The sequence below is a fragment of the Protopterus annectens genome, chromosome 2.part2 (assembly GCF_019279795.1).
Source record: "Protopterus annectens isolate FY-2018-M chromosome 2.part2, PAN1.0, whole genome shotgun sequence".
NCBI lineage: Eukaryota > Metazoa > Chordata > Ceratodontiformes > Protopteridae > Protopterus > Protopterus annectens.
In genome coordinates this window covers 915,712,564-915,734,861 of record NC_056730.1, presented here as the reverse complement: position 1 = coordinate 915,734,861, position 22,298 = coordinate 915,712,564, and the positions used below count along the sequence as shown (strand labels likewise).

The following is a 22,298-nucleotide window of genomic DNA, read 5'->3' as shown; positions in this document are numbered from 1 at the left end:
GCATTACTCTAATGATGCAGCTTAGGCAGGGAAATTTTAACTGCACTTGGCATCCATCCATTGCTATCATGCTACATCTGATTCCTATGGACGCCCTATGAACAGCTAGTTGTTTAAAAGGGAGGAAGGAATTAACACAATCATGGCTGAGGTCATTACCTCATGGAAACAAGGTATGCGGTTTGATTCTGACCTCTAGTTAATTGGCTAGGCTTGTAACAGTTTGCAGATTGCTAGCCTAGTATTTACATATGAACCTGTTTAAGCTGTTGCCATCCACAAGTTCATTAAGCAAGTACAGAACAGAACTGCAGTATCACACCTTCCTTTCATGTCACTCGCACACTGCTTGCACAACTGCAGACAATGCAGAGCCTCTAATCCACCTGCAGCATGTCTTTGTGATGTGTGAGGACACCTGAGCACCCAGAGAAAACCCACATGAACATGGGAAGGACATGCAGACTCTAGACAGAAGACATGCCATCTGACAGCTGCTGAACCAGAGAACTCACTGTGCCTTCTACATGTCATCGCAGAAGCAAATACGTGATATGCAAATGGCCATCTAAATACACTTTTGGTATTTTAGAGTTTAAATTTTCAAATTAGCCATACCGCTCAAGGCCTCATTTTCCTCATTTCTTCATCTGAGTGCATTCTGGCATACAGAAAAACTGAAAGGTTATCAATATTTATAACATATTTGTTTCCCCTTAAGTGTGAATCTCAGACTTTTTCCAGTTCCACAAGTTAAAGCCTGAAGTGTGCGTGTGTGTTTTATTCCATTTTCTTCTTGCTGCACCAACCCTCTAGTTTTTCAAAGTCTTTCTAGAAAATAATGCTAATTGAAACATCTCCAAGGTCATTCATTCCCTTCCAAACAAATTTGGCAGTGTTTTGCCTCCATGGGTTGCAGAATTATTGTCCAATCATCAAATGTTTATTGGCAGAAACATGAGGGTCCTGAGGAGGCAGTGTTAGCTGGACATTTCTGTATTGTCACAGAGTCCCTTGCCATCCGTAGTTCTATAGCCCTAAGAAACTATTTATTTTTTCAAAAGAGTCACTCACAAACCTACATCCTATGTGATGACCTTTGAACAGCGGGAGTAGTGGGCACATTGCAAAGCCAGTTGGAGAGCAACTGACTGCAGCAGCTCTGTTTGTAGTTGGCGGCAACATTAATGTAACATGCCATAGGTCGTTTGGGATTCCATCAATGGTTTCCTAATATCTGAGCCAGAAGGCCAGAGAGTGAAGTCACCTACTGGAAAACTTGGGTCGGAGCCAATGCGTCCCTTCTGTGAAGATAATAAATCTAGATATAGAATGGAAGTGGGGTGGGGGATGTGATTGGGGAATAATAGTTTAATGTTTCCTGTTAATGTGAGATACAAGTACCTTAGCTGGCATACCTTTTCAAAAGAAGAAAAAAATAATATGGTGAGGAAAAGAAATTAAGGCAAGAAAAAAAACCTTCACAGTATTTCTTTTAATAGAACATTCATTTTACTTTTTTATTTTAAGATTACTGTATATATGGGTATATAAATTATTTTAACTCAACATAATATAGCCTTTAGTGTATTTATGTGAGAATATTATTCCCTATTTTGCATGTCTGGTGCAAATATGCATTTTTGCTTAATTCTTCTATTTTTGGAGTAGTTGAGAGCAGTATAGTTTACTTAAAGTTTGAAGACTGTGTTTAAATTCTAGAAAAACATTATGATTGCCTGTGTTTCTGGATACAATTCTGATGGTACTAATTTTGCTGCTTGTTATTTTTATGTCTCTCCTGCAGGCTAGACACACACACACACACACACACACACACACACACACACACACACACACACACACACACACACACACACACACATATGCACAGCAGATAGTTTTGATTGCAAAGAATTAGTGAACTACGTATACTTTAAGAGCATCGTAATACTTTGAATAATGTACAACACTCCATATCGAAATATTAAAATGTGTGCTGAGGTTTAGTAATCCAGTCCAGTATTTTTTTTAGTAATTGAGTAAGACCTTCATTAAACAAATGCCAATGTTGCTAGAGGTGACAGTGCCTTGGGTGAAGGTTAGGATAAATTTTCTGTACCTGAATGATGTGTGTTTGTCGTTTTCCTAGAAAGAAGGCTCTAATGCTTGTGTCTGTGGTTGCTTTTGATATTCATTTCACTGAACACTTACATGCAGGCATTCACTGTCATGTTGACTGCTTTCCAGCTTTCATTGAAAGCAAGATAAAAAATATGGGCTGGAAGTTCAAAAGTCCGAACACCATAGTTTTGCATCACTTCCAATTTTATTTTGGCTGTCCATTTATTTATTTGATGACTGGATATCTCCACAAGTTACCATTGCCACTTTTTAGATTTGTCGGAGAACCACAGGGTACATAAACAACTAACTCAGAGTTACACAGTTGTGGGAGAGAAGCTGGCAACTACAAAATGGCACTTGTTTCTTTTTTGTTTTATTGTATTTATTTATTTTAACAAAGTAGGCAAAAGTTCCTCTGTAACTTCTTTCCCAGAATCAGACTGTACCAAAACAGAGATTGACAGAATTAAATTCAGGACTGCAGGATGACAATGTGTGACAGCTCATAGCTTCAATCTCTCTGCTAAACTTCAACATTTTAATAACTTAATCCAACATATTACAATGGAAATTGTGTAATTTCCCTCTGTTTTGAAACAGTTTGCATACAAAACATACTTTCTATTAGTCTTCCTGCATGACTCCTATTAGGGGAACTTTGCAAACCTTTCTGTCTATTGTTCCACCCCTCAAGGTCAGCAACATGATAAGAAGGGTGACCTACACATAGAGTCAGATGTGTGTGTAAATCTGTGGCCTTTGCTCTTGGCTGAACATTTACTAGTAGAACCAGTACAGCTCATTTCCTCTTTGAATTTCTACTGCCACTGTCCCGTGTTATACACTTAAGTAATAGGCATTTTCACATACTTGAAAGTGTTTTTGTTACACGTTTGCATGTTTTTCTGTTTTTTTTTAATTTACAAATAGAGATAACGCATATCTCTTCCTGTACTTTTTGGGCTTGTATTTGTATCATTTCTTGGTTCTGTTTACTCAGCTAATAGTACTTTTAATGTATTACATGCAACTGACAACTAAGCAAAGCTAGCTCGTATAAGATATCACCTACATATCTTTTAGAATATCTGGTAAATTCATAATTTACTGAACTCTGTCTAGATATAATTGTAACATTACATTGCTTAGACGAGTATAATACCAATGATGTTGTTGCAAGCACATTGATTCCACAGCTGATGAAAGACATCACTCACCAAATCTAAACCAATTACAGAAGGAATCAACCAGAATCCTTTTCAGTCGGTAACAGAAATAACAGCAACAAAAAAAAAATCAACTTGCAAACATAGAGGAACTGTTAGAGTAACGGTCTTTAGTGACTTAATGTGTAGGATGGGTGTTAGATGTAGGAATAGGGTTAGGCTTAGCCCCCTCAAAAGAATCACGTTACTTGTGTGCTAACCTTTACTCTAACATGACACCTGCCACTAATTCCAACCCTACAGTTTATGTTGCTAAACACGCTTTCTCTTACAGTGACCAAGGCACCATTAAGGTAATTAACTGCATAGGCTGGGAATACATTAACCCGAGAGGCTTGTTTCTCCAGAAAATCTTCTTTGTTTGCTTTATGCATGTAACTGCATTTCACTATCTTTACATGATATTTCTATAGCTGATGTATACTGTAGTTATTGAAATATTATTGCAAAAAATATTTTATTACAAAAAGTCTTTCAGCAGCAGAAAACTGCCGCCCCTAAAATTTTCTGTTGCTAAATATTAAACAAACACCCCACATAGGTTCATAGGAAATAACTACGCAAACAGCCCAAGATCCCTTACAAGCCTGGCCATATTTAGCCCACGTTTCCCAGTTTTCAATAGCTAGGTGAATGAAGTTCACAGTGGTATGAGCCTATGCTATGGTATCTAATACCAACTGCCTCTGCCCATGAGAGACATTGGCACCACTCTGGACTAAATTTATGATTACCCATCCATGGATGTTGGTTGTGATTGAAGAGGTTCAGGAAGGGGCTTTGCTTCACGTGAATGGGAATTTTTTTCCAGCGAAGGGGTAGTCCCTGTATCTATCCATCCAGCATAGTTTATTTATGTCAAAAGCTAGGTTAAGATCTTAGGAACAAGTGACCTTTATGCAGTTTGATTTACAAATGTTTAACATTTCCATCAAGGCTGGATCAGAAGCTTCCCTTTTCTCCAGGCACACATCATCCCTTAGTAATCTGTAGGAGACAGAATACAGTGATAAGACTTTCAATCTTTCTTTGTAGGGCTTGTTTTGTATACCCTACATCCTCCTAGTAAGAAACCTCTGTGGTCACTCCAGGTATTGCAGATGTCTGGTGAGGTACATGCAAAAGGGTGTATTGTACTCAATTATTAGTCTGATGAGGGCCAAGTACAATGGAATTATAATATCCTTTGATCTGGATGCTATGCCCTTAATTATGAGTTGCGGACTTGATCACCATTGTGGACACATGGTGGTTGAAATTCAGATTACTATCAGCCTTAGTACCCAGATCATGTACCACTGTGTCTTCTCATGGGGGGGGGTTCTGTTTACATTGTAATTAGCTGGAGTATTTGCTTTCCCAAAGGGAATAATTATGCATTTTGTTTTTGCATTTAGTTTCAATCCATGGCTCTTGCACCAATCATTTGTCTGCATTGATCCTTTCTGCTGTATATCAGTATAATTCGGGGATTCAGTCATTGTCCCCAGTTTGTAGTCATCTATGAACTTGGTCATCCAAAGGCTGCCTACATTTGCCTTGATGTCTGAGAAATAATTATCAAACAGGGAGACGGCCTAGTACAGAACCTTGTGGTATGCCACTAATGACTGGCCTCTTGCTATAGGTGAATGCACCCACTTTGATGGTATGTGTGTTTTCGGTAGACATTTTGCTACTACATGGTGATGTACGGGTTTATGCCCAGCTGAGAGAGTTTCTCTATAATCACAAATATCAGGAAATACCTCAATCTTTAAAAACATCAGAACCACCAGATCAAAGGCATGCTAACACACCCTCAAAGAGCAAGGACTTAAAGTAGCAAGGACACATTCACCTCGATTTAGAACCACCAACACTTTATCAAGTTTACTTTATCTCTATAATACCTGACTGCAGAATTATGTCAAATGCCTTAGACAGGTCAAGGTAGGTGGTATGCAGAGTCTTTCCCTCATCTACATCCTTGGTGACCTTCTCGAAGAAGTCAACCAGATTTAACAGATGTAATCCACCCTTAACTAATCCAACCTGGGTTGGGTCCAGAGTCTGGAAATTACCTATGTCCTTGTTGATAATGTCCAAGATGATTTTTCCATTGTCTTACAGATGAGGCTAGTCAGGCATATGGGTCTATAATTGCCTGGGTTGGTTGGGGTCTCCCCTTGCACAGAGTGATGACTGTTGCTGTCCTCCATTCTGCCAGAACATAGTCTGTATGGAGGCTGTGGTTAAATAGGGATCCAACTGGGTCTGCTAGGTCAAGTTTTAAGGTATTTAAAAGGCAACCTAGGATTTTATCAGGGCCTACTGATGCCATGTTTTTAGCCTTAGAGAGAGAAGAGATGACCTGCTGACTTGAGATAAGAGGCTGAGGAATGGTGGCAGGTATACCTTGGGGGACCAACCGATGGAGAAAGGGGAGTGAAGGTTGATTCAAATCTGTCAGCTAGCAAGTTGGCTATTACCCTCTGGTTGAGTATGGATGATGCCATCCACAACCACATCTGTGCATAACTGTGCATTCCCCCTTACAATTTTGGATGTAATTAAAAAAATGCCTCGTGATTTTCCTTTGCTAGGGAGGCTATTTTGCTTCATAATTTGTTTTTGAGGACTTGACCAGATCTCTTATTTGTTTGTTTAGACTAGTGAGGGATTTCATCTTCTGCTGAGCCTGTTTCCACTTCTTTTTGAGCATTAGTTTATTTTGTTGTATAGCCTGTTTATACCAGAGGCCCACCAGGGTGGCTTGTTTTTCCAGCAAGACCTGGGTTAATACAGTCTGGTACTGCAGATTCTATACAACTGCTTAAGTGGCTATACAGGACATTGGTGTACACCTCTGCATAGGATTCTGTGTTTTCTGGGTTTGGAGAAGCTTTGGAATTTCTTATGCCATCGCTTAGTAGGAGATAATTTATCATGGAGAAATTATTTAGCATTTTGGAGCTTGATGGGGTAACTGCCCTTATATTTATTTCAAAGGAGACCATTTTGTAGACCAACCTTATCAAAGAGGACATTACACTGGGGGGGGGGGGTGCAAGGCTTCCCTATTTTACTGAGTTCTGTGTCTGGAATATTTGAACCCCTAGTGGGTGTGCCAACCAGCTGTTCTAGAACATTTGCACTAACAAAGTCCAAGTCCGAGAATGTCTGAAGCACAGTTAAAGACCTCTAGGTAGTGTAAGATCAACTCATGTTGCTTTAAGCAGTAGTATCTTTGTACCTCATCCAGACTATGCCTTGCCCGGTAGTCTTCAGTCACAAATGTCAACCACTGGAGTGTAGCCAAACCCATTTTGCTCTCTTTTGTCAAGCTGCCATGTTATATCAAACTGCAGAGACTAAACAACAAAAGCATCACCACTGATACTCAAATTCCTCCCCCCTTATTTCTAGCTTTCACCAACCTCTCTTTTTTCATGTTGTTCATGTTCATATCCTCAAAAGGTTTAAAATCGTTCTGAGTATTTTTGTTGATTGGTTCCCTCTTCTATACTCTTCTAACAGTGAGACTTCTTGTCTAAATTGCTTTATGGTTTTCTCTATTCGATACTTACATGACGGCATTTGATTTCTCCCCTTCCTTTCCCTTAGTACCCTGTGTTTTTGAGGTAAGACTTTATCTGTTATTAATTTAGCTGCAAAGCAATATATCCTACTTACTTCTGTTATATCACATAGAACTAAGAACACTCCTAATTACTGCACTCATTTGTTTTATCAAACTTCTAACTTTCTGGGTTTTATTGACTTTCTGTAGTCCATTTCATTCATTGATTTTAATATGTCTGTCCATCTCTATTGTCAAACAACTCTTCTTTTAGATCATTTTATTCTAAACTGAGGGCACATTCTTTGTTTTTTATTTCATGCGGGCATTCTATATTAAGTTCCAGAGCATCTTCCTGTGCCACATTTTCTTCAGTTTCATCCTGTGCCATCAGTTGCTCTTTCATATGGGAACTCACTGGCCTATCATTCCATACTGACTGAGTCAGGGTTGCCACAGTTTCCTGTTCATTCCCTTGCTGTGTAAATCCAACTGAACATTTGTATTGGTTTCCCATGGAAAGCTCCAAAGTATCTTCATATGGCAAATGATCAGATGTTTCCCCCTCCACTGATTTCTCCTTTATTTGGGGATCCATTGCTCTATCCTGCTGTGATGTTATCAGCCTTAGATTTTCTACACTAAATCCTTCACTTTGCAGGTAATCCATAACTTCAGTTTCTATTTCTTTACCTTACTTCTGTTGGTTGTTACCTTATCCATTAAGCCACATGACCAACCACTATTATGGGTGAGTCCAAACAAGTAACGCCTGTAGTGTTTGAACTCTTTTGTGTCCCTCCAGAAAACTGACATTGAATGATCAGCATACATAAAGATGACTGATGATGATTCCATAGCAGAATAACATCAGCGGATATTTCTTAATGTTGTCTAAAGTAACACAGCACAAGAATTTGACTGAAAGGTTCCCAGCTAAAAATGCCAAAGGATTGTATTAGTGTCCCGCACAGTACAGGAGAAAGAGAGACAGATAAAAAGAGTTTACCATTCAAGGCCAAGAATGGACAGCTTTGCTGTGGTAAGTAATTGGATACATCAATTTTAAATATAAAATCTAATGACATGCACATTAAGGATTTGCTATGAAACATCATGTCTGTCTTAGTCAAAATGCAAAATATCACAAGTGAAAATGTTTAAGTGGAGCATAATAATTTTCTCAACAAATCACTACTGAAAAAAATCACAAACACGTAAATAAAATTGCCCTCATCCAATAATTTCAGGGCTCTGCCTCTGTCATCTCTATGTGTGTTCATACAAGCACAAAACAAAAAGAAAAGAAAGGGATGATTTGTATGAAACATGAAACTCGCGTATTCCTTCTTCTGCAAGTTTATTGTTTCAGCTACAGATTGAGGCACTTGAAACAAAGTGATTTTGATTTATTTTATTTAGCATATACAACAGTGTAAGATTTGAAAATAGAGTGCTTGTTTTGTTCAGCGCTAACGCTCCCACATTTTATTTTATTTTTATTTCACCGTTAAATGACCTTATATTACTTGGCCCTTTTCCCCTCATAAGTTAGCTAAAAAGGTATTGCGAACAGAGCATTACTACAATGAGAATATGGAATAAAAGAATAATAGTTTGAAGCTAGACTTTTAAAAGTAGAGAAAAATCCCTAGTATGTCGTACAGGTTAAATATGTATCATACAGCTAAAATCGATTAATCACAGCAATACTTACAGCTGCAGACATTTTCAGGTTAGAGATTTGTAACTCAGTTTAAGAATCTGTAGGAGGCTTCCTCATTCATTAAGGATTTAAGACCTGTTCTAAAGGCTGCCAGGAACTGCCATCTCCATAATTGTATTAAGAGATAATGTTTCAGAATTTGGTAGCCAGAACTGAGAAAACTTTAAAGATGTTAGCTAAAGAGTGTTTGAGTACAGCCAGACAAATTGGTGCAGTAGTGCTTGACCTATGATTTCTTGTATTAGATTTTACTATGAGCATTCTGTATAGCAGAGATCTACAGTTGTCTAGGTACAGTGATCTGTAAATTAATAATCCTGAGTTAGAGCTTGACTTGAAGACTAATAGCAGGCAGAAACCTAATCTGGAACGAGGTTTCCATCATCGGTTGCCAGCAAACTAATTTCTCTGTCAGGCACTGAAAGTTGACCAGAAAGATAGCTGCAGAATTCCAAGGAATACTTTCCTTCCTTAAGGAAAAGTAACAGCTGAGGCAGTCTTCCTCCTAGTAGAGTGTGGGAGTGTTGGGCGTTTGAAGACATGGAATGTCCTTCAACAATATAAGTAAGACTACAGTGCCCTCATAGTACTGCTGAACAGTACCACCACAAGCACAGAAAACAAAAATTACTACACAAAAAGATACAGCTGTCTTACACCAGCCCTGACTACCATAGCTTCTCTAAGATATTCCAAAATACTACTCTTCCCTTATCTGCAGTTTCTAGCTAACAGGTGTGGCAACTGCAATTCTACGGTCCCAACTGTGCATTGTCCCACGCTGCTTGAGACAGAGGATCAATGCACGAAGGGGACAATGTGCCAAGGAGGTTTTGAATGTGGATAGAGTTGCAGAGACCCTGGTGTATGTGATAACAGGTCAAAAAAGCATGATACACAGTGTACCACAATAATCATGTGAGAATCACTATGTAAAACAGGAATTCTGTACATAAACACAATGGTATGTGGGTTAGTGTAGTTTTCCTTTAAATGCCAAAGCAACCAGAGAACAGATGTTCATTCAGATAATGTATTCACATTAGAGTTATTTTCTAATTCTGCTAAGATATGATTTGTAATAAAATATAGGCTGTTACTGCCAATAACACTGATAGTGAGAAAATGATGCATTTCCATTAACAGCTCTTCTACCTGGCAGGGACACTATCCCAGATGGGAATGCTGGGAGAAAGTGGCCCCAGATGACCAATCAAGTGTCATCTAGTTAGTGCAGCCTTCGGCAGGGTTGCCATTAGTTAAGCTTATGACCTACTACTGTCATAGGCAGCTTGGTTTTCTGGTTTAACTCTCTGAGGAGGAAGAAAATTATCTTGCATTCTGTACTAAATGAGGAGAGAGAGCTCTGGTTCCTTCTCTTTAATGGGAATCAGAAACATCTGCATCTGTTATCTGTGCATTTTCAGTTCTTGTTTTCTGCATGACTCCCATTTATTTATTTATTTATTTATTTATTTATGTTAAATATTGATCTCTGAAGAAGCTTTATAAATAACCACCTAGTGATTGTATTTATTTAGTTACTTGCATTTATTTAGTAGTTTGAATTTAACTTGGCAGAGTGCTGATCCAAATGGACCCAGATCAGGCTCAGCCCTGATAGACTCAGAACAATCAAGTACATGATAAAAGCAAATACAGTACATGTCATAACAGAATTATGATATCAAGGAAAGAAATTATAATTAAAAGCAATTATTTGCAATAACTATGAAATTTTAAAACATGTAATAAACGTTCTACAACTATTCATGTAGAAGGATGACATGTCCGTTGTCATCATGTTAGTGTATTGCCATTTATAAGAAGGTGAGTACCATACCGCCTGCTGAAAAACAGTAAGTGTAAGGTGGAAGTTATGTTAGGAGTTGTTTTCTTTCCTTTAAGTTTGTAGTACTTATTGTTAAGGATTGTTGAAGATCGTCATTTTATTTATTTAACAGTTTCTGAAGTCGTGGTGAGCATTTCTTAGGAGTGTTTAAGTTATTCCACTGTTTAGAAAATCACATTCAGGAGTTTTAATAGGTGTTTTTTTTTTTTCCTTCAGTTCAGGATATTGAGTTGAATGTTGAATGGTTAAAACTGGTGTGGATTCCCACATTGTAGGACCTAAAACTGAGAAGCTGTGGTTAGTGTTATTGTATGTTTGTATGTGTGGCGGGGTGGAGGGGGGGCATTTTGCAGCTTGTACAGGTAGAATTGTTAACTTTACCGTGTGGCATTATATTTCATTTTTCTTACTAAGTCAGTGAAAAATGGATTAGAAACTGTTATTTAGGAAAACATTTAATTAAAAAGTCTATAACTTTATTTTGCCAGATTGTATTTACCCCAGTGTGTCTGGAGCCTGGAGTTAGTAATATGTGTTAGTATGTGGAGTGGGTAGTCCTATAGAGATTAAGCCTTTTACTGCATTTTTTTAAGAAAACTGTACTAACTAAATAAAACCCTTTTTTGGGGTTGCATTTTTGATAAAAAAGGCAACAGCAATGACAACCCTGTAAAAATGTCACACGGCTGTCATGAGAAGAAATAATTATTGAGAAAAAATGTATTCTGTGCTGGTGTTTCGTTTCTGCAGAAGACCAATGAAGAACTGCAAAAGGCCAGTATATGACCTTTTACATGCTGTAATAATATCAGCAAGACATTCATTTATGAGGGACTGTGCTGCCTGAAGCCAGTATTGAACTAAAAATCAGCCAGGCAACATTGTTTGCATGTTAGCTACTTTATTTTCCTTGTGTTAATGAGTAGATTATTTACCTAATGCAGTTAAGAGTGATGTGTGATGGAATGGCACTCTTGTTTGGCAGGTATTTAGGTAGCACCACTTTGCTTCACTACATTAGCCATGTTACACTTTCACTTAGCGTGTGACAGAAGCCCAGCTTTGAAACGGTCAATCACCAGCTGGAGCCTCATTAAATAAATATGGAGAATGAAAGGAAGGATCATGGTTATAAACAAAAGTGCAAAGGGGATGGGAAGTGGGGAATGAAGAGGAGCGACTGTCACTAGACAAAGAATAGCACTAATTCCCTACCTTTTTAGCATGAAAACATAAATAAAGGGTTTAAATGTTTAATAACACAAATGCTAATATCCTGTACTGTCATATGTGTTTTGAGTCTCTCACTATTGGTACCACCCTGCTTTTTTTTTAACTTTTATATTTAAAATTACTACATTTTTAGATGCACATAATGGATCACTTTTATCAAAACGTGATATTTTGCAGGAAAAACCACATCTGCACTTAATACAGCAAGACTAGGTTTCACTTTATTCCCACTCTAGGATGATAATGCTGCAGAATATCGTTTCTGCTCTTATATGTCATATCAAAGTGTTACAGAATCATAATTTTCTAAACTTGCAGGGCATTTGCTATTCATACAAGACATGACTTCCAATGAATTAATTTTCCTGTACAAACTAGAACAGGTGGTAACATTAACCATGATCACATCAGAAGGCATTTACCTAAAGTATTCCACAAAGTAGAGATAGCTTAGATGTGTATCACCTGGAAATAATTCATTTTTATTTATTTTATATTTGCTTATCAGATGAGGCTCTCTAATCTCACAAGTGACTTTCAGTTGTGAATGCCCCCTTTGTTCTTGTACACTAGTACTAGAATGCTTGTTCTCCAGTAATATGGGATACAACTTTCTCTTCATACTGACGTGAGTACCTAAGCTCAAGAACCATTTCTTACCTAACTTACCGAACACAGTGATCACATCTGATGTGGCCTCATCTGACCCTCCTGCTTTCCCCGTCTTCATCTTCCTTAGTGCTGGTTTTACTTCCTCCAGGGTGGACTCTTCCTCATTAATCACAGGCAGTAAATCTTCTGTTTTTTTTTTTTCATTCGGCACCTAGAAATACACCTTCTGTCTGACTGATATCCTTTAGACTCGTGAGCAGGATGTTGTTAGCATCCCTTATGAATGGTGTCTGATGACTATCTACATCTTTCTATCTTTGCTTTGCAATCTGATAGAGTTTCTTTACACCACTGGCTGAATCACTCACCAGAAGCTAGTAGAGTGCCTCTGACACCTTGTTCTTTGCAAGTGCAACTCCTCTCTTTGCCTGTTTTTGTCAACCAATATTCCTTCTTAGGTTGATATATCTTTTCTGTTTCCCAATTTTTCCTGTATTTCTTTCCTTTTATAATTTTCAGGACTTTTGCGTTCTACCAACAGCTTTTATGTACCTTATTTACATATGAGTCTTGACGAATGTCTGTTTTACAGTCGTCTCGCATGCTATTTTGATACGCTGTCATACTTTAACTCTGCCTTTTCCTCCTCTTCTTGAGGTGCTGTAACCTTGAGTGTTTGTTTGAAGTATTGTACTTTCATCTTCTAGGTCTTCAGTTTAATCTGCATTGTCCTTAGAGTCTTTCCTGATCACTGTTTGCACTTGATTGTGGTCACCAGTGGTCTATGCTGATAGAGGTATCAAACTCCTGTTACACTGTATGAAAGTGCTGGAGAGAGTGATTGATAAATGAATAGACAGAGTATTAAAAAGTAAAATGGGAGATGAGCAGTTTGGATTCAGATCAGGATACAGCTCAACTGACCTAATGTTTCCAGAGTGACAGATAGCGGAGAAGAAGTTAGAGATGAGGAAACAGTCCAATTTGGGGATTCCTAGACTTGGAGAAAGCATATGACAATGTCCAAATACAGATAATTTGGGCAATCCTGTGATGATTCCAAGTTCAGCAAACATTTGTAAAATGAGTGCAGGCTGTGTACGAAGACACAATAACAAAATCAATGTTCAGTCTCACAGAGGGGTTTCCAATATTAGTGGATGTTAATCAAGGTTGATCTTTGAGGTCATGGCTATTCATACTAGTGATAGGCTTAATTAGCACACAGGTCAGAGGGAGCAGATCAACAAAGCTTACTCTATGCAGATGATATGGCGTTATAAATAGACCCTTAACCAGGAACTTCAGGAAATAATGGTAGGGGAATGGAATGCAAATCTGAAGGCATATGGGATGAAAATGAGTACAAAAAAGACAGTTATAATGGCAGCAAATAGGAAAAATCAGAATAAGACGAAAAGTGAGATAGAAAGGGAAAATTGTAGAACAGATTAATAGCTTCAAATATCTTCAGGGGGTGGTTGAGAATAAGGGAAGTCTAAACGTGGAAGTTAATGCTAAAATAAGTGAGTCTGCAGACAATTGGTACAGAATTTGAGCTGTAGTTGTGACAGAAGAATGCCAAAGAAGATGGAAAGTGAAGTGTGCAAAACAGGGATGCAACTAGTGCTTCTGGATTCTACATAAATCTTGGGAGTGAAGGCAGTGCAGTTGAGGAAGCTTGATGTGATACAGATGAAGTGCTTGAGAAGGGTGGTAAGATACATGCTATGGGACAAACAAAAAATGAGGACATCAGAACACAAGCCATAGTAGCTCCAATTGCAGAAAAGCTCAAAGGGAACATATTATGGTGGTTCAGGCACATGTGTAGGTAAGTAGATGACAATTTGTGCGAAAAAGACTTGGAAGACACATGAAGAAGTCAACAGGAAATGAGGATGTCCAACAAAGAGATGAACTGCATGAGATATGACTTGACTATCTAAGAAGAAATTGTAGTTACACTAAATTGAGAGGAGAGGTGAAATTTAATGAGACACACTCAACTCTGTAGAAAACTGGGAAATGGCATTGGATGCTGCTGATGATAAAGAAGATGTTTTTAGTGTTAACTCTGGAGTACAGGACTCTGAATCAAACCACATGAATTTGGAGGTTGTAGCAATCAGTCTTTGTCCAGGAAAAATGTCACTGCTGATTTATTGCTTTAACTAATAGCTGTACTACAAGCTCCTTTAAAGCTGCTGAGCAGGGCAAGTAGATGATCAAATTACTGCAGAGTCCAAGCAATGTTTAACTGTACCTATGCACCCTACTTTATTCTGAGCACTGCAGAACTTTCAGAAAGTGTGCATTACTTCACAGGCTGTCTGTATGCAAATGATGGGTTACTTGAGAAACGTGCATTCTCTCACATTTTGTCTTTTAGTAAGGGGGGAATTAAACACTTAACCCCCCCCACACTCCTTTAGAGTTTTTGAAAGTAAGAAGGAGGTGAAGAGTGTGCTAGCTCCCCTTGCTAATGTTGCACCTTCTGTACTACACAGTGAAGTTTTTGTGACAAGATACATTGATGGTATAATAAAACTTTATCTAGATTGCCTGCATTGATGACAGAATGCCACCAAGCATCACTGAGCAAGATGAGCAAAAGTGCTAAAATGCTCAATGGAGAATTGTGGGGTGAGGGGCAACACTGCAAGAATGCTGTCATCATTATATTTTACACAGATGGGTTACAATTGAACTGACTTTTTTTAGAGTAATTTTGTTGTATATGACAATATGGCAGAAAAATCTGTAAGATATAACATCCTGTTTAAAGACATAATCAGACAGCATAGAGATGTATTAATTCGAACATTGATCTATTCATAGAACCTAAAATCAATGTAACATTGTATAACTATTTTTGTATGCCAGCACCAAAAACCCCTACTTTGTTCAGAATCCCCAAAGTCCATAAAAACATGGCCAATCCACCCATGAGATCTCTGGTACATGCCAGGAATTCTATAATGTACCCATGTGCTAAATTTGTGGCTTCTATTTTAAAAATGTACATTAGTCAGGAACTCCAATTTTTTAAGGACTCATGGACCTTCCTGAAAAGAATTAATGATTTAACCTTTGAAGGGAACTACAACTTCCTCACAGTAGATGTGAAGGACTTATATACTTCAGTTCCCCATTTGGAAGGAATAGAGTGGGTTTCAAGAATGATGAGACTAAGGGGTGCACCTATTAATGAAATACATCTAGTTGAGGAGCTACTAGATATAATAATAACAAACAACTACATTATATTTGAGGATGAATACTTTTTACAGAAAGTAGGGGTGGCCATGGGTTCACCTTGCAGGGTCAGGTTTGTAAACTTAGTAATGGCCCTCTGGGAATTAGAGTACATCAGTAAGAATAGTCAAATTTATAACCAAATGCTTTTTACATGAGATTTTTGGATGATATTTTCTTGATCATCAAAGGTGACAGAATTATAGCTGAAGAACTGTTTAATTATTTTAACAGCAGTACCAGCTTTCTCCAATTTATATATATAACTTCCATACTGAAAAAATGGCTTACTTAGACATAGAACTGGAAAAAGATAGAAACCTAAAAAGATACATAGCAAAGATTTATAGGAAAGCAACTTATTCAAATGCCTTCCTACATTTTTCCAGTTCACACCCTTTCCATCAGAAGAAGTCAGTCATCAAGGGCCAACTAGTGAGGGCTGCAAGGATGGTCACTTTAGAGACAGATTTTTTATTTGAATGTGAAGTTTTAAGGAAAATGTTCCTTAAAAGAGGCTATCCAGATTCTCTGATTTTAGACACACAAGACGAGGTTAAGCACAAGAGAAACAGGGGAGTGTACCCAACCACTCCTTAACTGTGAACTACCTGAAACAACACTAGATCCCACTTTAGAGTAACCCTTTGAGAGGAGTTTAAGAATAACAACTACACGGTCAGTTTTATAACACCATTCAGCATGGATGCGCACAGTATAAGGGAAATATTTTGTAAAAACTGGTCCCTAATAATGGGTGAACCCCAATTTTTTAAAAAATAGGTGAACACCCACAGGTAATTTTTAGAAGAGGACACAATTTAAAAAGCCTACTGGAGCACAAGAAAAGGACTAATACCAAGCTACAAGGGATGTTCAGATGTGAGTGTTGCCCCTACTGTAAACACATAGACGTGGGTCAAACATTCATGGTTATACAACAAAAATATAAGTTAAACAAGAAACTTAACTGTAATTCTAAAGTAGTAGTTTATTTAGTCCAATGCCAAAAATGCCCAGCTTTTTATGTTGGGAAGACCGATAGGAAATTAAAAGTGTCTATGTGAACATATATACAGCCTCAATAGGGCTAGAACAGAAAATGCTCTGGCTAAGCACATAGTAGAATTTGAGAACCACGGTTTTAAATTTAGAGGTATTGACCAAGTTGAACCTGATAACAGAGAAGGTCCTTTTCTTTGTTGTTGGAGAAATTGGAGCTGATATGGCAAATCAAAATGAATGGCTTTACATAGCCAGACTTGAATGAAGCTTGCTCTATCACCTGTTTATTAAAAGTTAAAAGCTTGCTAAGATAAACAGATCAAACTTTAGTTTTTAAGGAACATTTTAACAAGGAATGTATGTTGCTTTATATGTTGTCACTATTCTTGTGTAAATGTGTGCACTTATTTATAGGATTATTTAGGAACAAGGAAATGCAAGAAGGATTCAGAATGTATAGGAATAAATCAAAGTTAAGCATTAATAGGACAAAAACACATCACATGACAGGTTTGAATCATTATAAAAGAAGCTTTGTACTTTAAATCTGTTTATTCTGATGAAGTTCTGTATGGTACTTAATTTGTGGACACTGCTGTTCTTCAGTGGAGCCTTTGTGTTATTCGTTAAAGAGATAATCAGCTGGAGTCAAAATCACATTGCCTTAGCAGCCAGACAAAAAAATCATAAGAATATAGTCTCAAGCACTGAAGTCTATAAACAGTTCTTACTAGATTGCACTATGCTGCTGTGCTGAAGTAAGGAATAGTGAAACTTTATTTTTAGTCTTTGAGGAAATTGAGGTGTATCTTGCTGTGATGACATCACCAACAACATCTTATTTAAATTTCTTAAGTTACAGTAATTATATATGACCATATTTCTATACTCCTTCCATGGGTGCAGGCATTTGTAGAATTGTACACCATCTTAGAGAATACAGATCACCTACTTCAGACCAACATTTTTCTAGTTATGGAAAACTTTGTACCTCTTCAACAGATTCAGTACTACTTACACCATGACAATACCTGTCGCTGCAAAACAACAGAAAAAAAACAGAACATATTAATACAGCAGTTGTTAGTGTTCATACATAATGCCCTCGATTAACATGAGAGATTCTTACAGTCAGTTCATGGCACAAAACTGTTGTTTGGACACTGCTTTGCAGTGTGATATCAGCCTGTTCCTATCATAGTAAAACAAACAAACAAACAAACTACATGTTTAAAGCAAACAGCTAAAAATGAAAGAAACATTTAACACATTTATGCCTAAATTTGTCTTTTAACTTAAATATCAAACTGTTATAAATAGAAAAGGTGAATAAAAGTATCAACAATTTTATTACTGAAATAAAACAGTCCTATTATAACTCACTTTACTTACGGGTATACAGCTTCTTTTTGTATCAGCCTTATTGTATAACGTGCCAACAGGAAAAAGCCTCATTTTGTCCAACACTTTCTATTATGGAGATAATAGTTGCACCCTCTCAACTCCTCACTTATTTCAGCTCCAAGGAAAAACTTTCAATCCTTCAAGTTCGAGGCTGTACAACTTCTGAGTTACAGTTAATAAGTATAGGCAAAATACACTCTCCAGTTTCATGAAAAACATTCTATATGAATGTAAAGCTCCAATACAACAGTCATTGTCAACCAAAATTAATACCTTTGTGTTTGTAATTAGAATTAATTTCTATGCATAAAGGATAATATTGAGATATGTTTACAAATAATGCATTTCATGGGGTCTGTATCAGTTCATCAAAACGTCTGAAGTTCGAACACCATATGTTTGAATTTCAAACCACGAACTGCAAAAACATTGAAGTCTTAAAACAGCGATTTTTTTTTCCCAAGGAAAAAAATCACTGTTCCAAGAAACACACGCAACACAAACACACCAAAACAACATCAATTCACACACATACACTCAAAATCCTACAAATAACCCTACACTAAACTGTACATACACTACTACCTATCCACTTACCGTAACCCAAACCCTAACCCTAAGGTCCATCACTATCGCACACCCACCTCACCCGCACCCTAACCCTAACTTACCTAACCCGCACCCTAACCCTAACATCCACACGATTGCACACTTACCTGAACCCGACCCGTAACTTTCCACCACAGTCCTGATACTCATGAAGCCACAGAAACGACCCACTGAATTCTTTCCCTGGGAAAGAATTCGGTGGGCAACTTTGCTATTACCAGTGTTCGAACTTTACAGTTCGAACATCTGGTATTCGATATTCAGCCATTTCAGTGGACTGATATAAACCCCATTTCACGTAGTATATGAGAACAGTCAACTGATAATGAAGGCTAGGATAACAGCAGATAAAACTTGGTTAGGAATATGATTTTCAGAGGGTTGTGATGAGAGATGCACTTTCATGAGTAAAGGATGTGGCCATAACACATTCTGACCAACATTTGTGTATCAAATATTCTTTGGTGTTTTCATTTCTGACAAATGAGAAAAACAGAACATGACATTTCTCTTTGCCAGTGGCACAACAATAGCTGCAGCAATGGAAGATGGGAAAACATTCTTAGAAAACATTTGGAAAGGTTGTCCAGGTGAACAGAAAGATGTTTGATGAGTTCCAATGCAGACAAATGCACTGTAGTGTCAATTGGCCATATTCCTTTTGTTAAGGAAAGCTGTGGAGTGGAACTGGTGGCAAAAGTGCAAAGCCAATGACCTGAGGATGTTTATCACACGTGGACTGAAACCATGCATAGTCACCTGGATTGAAACCATGCATAGTTCGTGATGGCCACAGCAGTGCAAAGCCAATGACCGGAGGATGTTTATCATAGGTTCATAAGTGTGTACTAGGCTAATGGCCCTGAGGCCTTTACAAGCCTAGCCATAGGATTACCCTGGCATAGTGCCACTCGAACTTAGTTCCCAGTGCCTCTGTTGAGTAGAGCTACTGGTGTTATCCCCGGAGTGAATTTTTTGTTTCCCTTTCACTCATCAAGATTTCTCTTGAAGAGGGTGTGGACTGAAACCATGCATAGTGCGTGATGGCCACAGCAGTCCAATGCCAATGACCTGAGGATGTTTATCACACCTGGACTGAAACCATGCATAGTGCATGATGGCCACAGCAGTGCAAAGCCAATGACTTGAGGATGTTTATCATACCTGAACCGAAACTATGCATAGTGCATGATGGCCACAGCACTTCAAAGCCGATGACATGAGGATATTTATCACACCTGGACTGAAACCATGCATACTGCATGATGGCCAGAGCAGCATAAAGCAGAATACTGAGCTGTGTTATCCAGGGATAAAGGCAAGAAGCAAAAAAAAAAACTAAGTAGCCCCATCATTAATTAGCTTAAATTTGTATACTAGGACCAATTCATGATGGTTTTGGCATCCATGAGCAGAATGTCTGAGGTGTTTCATTAAGGAATAGCAAAACATGAAGTCAGGAATGATACTAACTCATGATGATCGGCCATATATACCTTTAAGACATTCTTATCATCTTTTACTAGCACTTAATAGAGCTCACTTCTCAAATCACACAGAGCTGCACGTAATTAGCATGGTATAAATTTGTGTCTGCTCATCCAGGCATCAAGACCAGCCATAAAGGCAGATGAAGTAATACTTAGCTTGATCTGCAGTGATAACTTATTCAACAGGCTGAGACTACATGGAATATGGAACGTATCTCTCCAGTCGGACTTGTTTATTTGTTGGTGTAGACTTAGGTCCCTAATGTGGGTATTTCTACAACCGCTGCTTTGGCAAAGAAATAGGACTTCAAATAGGATTGCATCTTTTATGGCTTGAAAAGTGACTCATAGAGCAGTTTGGAGCTGCTAACAGACTAGCAAGTATAAAGAGAGTTGTGCTAATCTATTGTGATAAATATTTTTTCTTTGATTTGTTGAGGCCTTTCCAGTAGAGTATTGTGCTTGGATTTGTACATACCACAGTGCGGATTATATTCGTAGATGAGTGTGGTAAGGGAGGAGTACAATGGCAGGAAGACTGCTTTGGATCCTGAAGATGGAAGTATTTCCAGACTATGATAGAAGCATGAGGACTGAATGTTAAAATTTGTCCACATAAGTACCCAGGTTTCTTATGACTGCATCTTACTACAGAAAATTACCATTTATAACATGTGAGTTGGGAGCAGCTTTTTTGCTGAATGCTATTATGATACACTTTTTTTTTTTTTATATTCAGCTTAAGAATATTTTTAAATAAACTCAAGAAGGGGAAAGAAAAATAATGTCCCCGCTCTACTGGGTCCTAGTCATATCACATCTCAGTAAGACTATAAAATGTGCAGAACATCAGACTGCTAGATGTGTAGTGGTGATGTAACCATGGTGGATGGAAAGGCCTATGAAAGTAAATTAGCAAGCCAAGGATGTTGTCATTAAAGACAGGAAGGGGAAGAAAGCTATGATATGGATACATGACATTATACAAGTGAAAAGTGAAGGGGTCAGACTACATAGGAAAGCCAGGAGAATGTATGAGAAGGCATATCATTGAGAATCCATGGATGATCTGGTCCTGGGTCTGAAAAAGTAAATTTTTCATGGAGAGATAAGTTGACATATGGGATGAGCTACTGGAATTGGTAGTATAAAGTAAAGTAAGGCAAAGTGGCTTTCTAGATGACATAGCAGAGGTAAGGAAAGGAAGAAGAGAGGAAATTGAAAGTTTTAGGGGATAATAATAAATAAAATAAAATAAATAAGGAGCAAACTAGGCTAATTCTGCTATCTAACAATCAAACATATATACTACTCTGCAAAAAAAAGTAGGGAAAAGAGAGATGTGCTGTGATTGTTTAAAGAAGTACCAGGAACTGTAACGGGGTAGAGCTGTGATGGGAGGGAATAAGAGAGAGAGAGAGAGAGAGACAGCGGGAGAGTGGACAGAGTATTGTTACCAGCAAATAGAGTTTACATTTCACCTCGACATGAGAAAAACACTTCTTCACAAGTCTGAGATAGAACAGCGGGTGATCATTGGGGGTAGCGAGCGACAGCAGGGTGTAAATAGCACCTGTCTGATAGACTAGGTCATATAAAAAGTGTCCTTCTGGATTTTGTATATGTCTAGATCTATTCAGGAGTATACATTTCTAAGGCACAATATAAAAACAGTGCTGCATATGCTGATATCACTAGGGAAGTAGTAATATTAAATGCAGCATTAAGCCAAAACAAAGCTACATGTTAGGAAGACATAAAGCAGGAACATCCAAAATGGACTCAGAAGAATAGAAGCTCATTTTTACTCATCATGGTGGGCAATGCGCTAATGCAATATAATGAATGTCATCTTTAAAGCATCACAACACACAAAAAGGAGTTATACTTGGCAGGATGATGTACCTGGTGGTGATGTGGAAAGTGGGCCCATCTTATGTGACATGCCTTTTTTGGTCAAACATCAGTATTTGTATGTTATGTTAGAGATACAGATACACTGCATGTGGAGTTATTCTTTTACTGGTGTTAAACCTTTATTTTATTTCCTAACCTATTTACAGTGTTACATTTTTTAAATTGCAGTTTCACCTACAAGAATTCAGGCATAGTGTTACATCCTGTTTTGGATGCTGCCTTTCAGAGGTGGTCGAGAAATGTAAGAACAGAATAGCAGATGAAGGATGCTTGGACC

General features: G+C 37.9%; 1 protein-coding gene across 1 annotated transcript in view; it reads left to right on the top strand.

Moving 5' to 3' along the window:
• Positions 1–22,298, top strand: part of PLXNA4 (plexin A4) — a 2,762,645-nt gene that overhangs the window by 1,218,841 nt on the left and 1,521,506 nt on the right. The gene's annotated exons all lie outside the window — the stretch shown is intronic.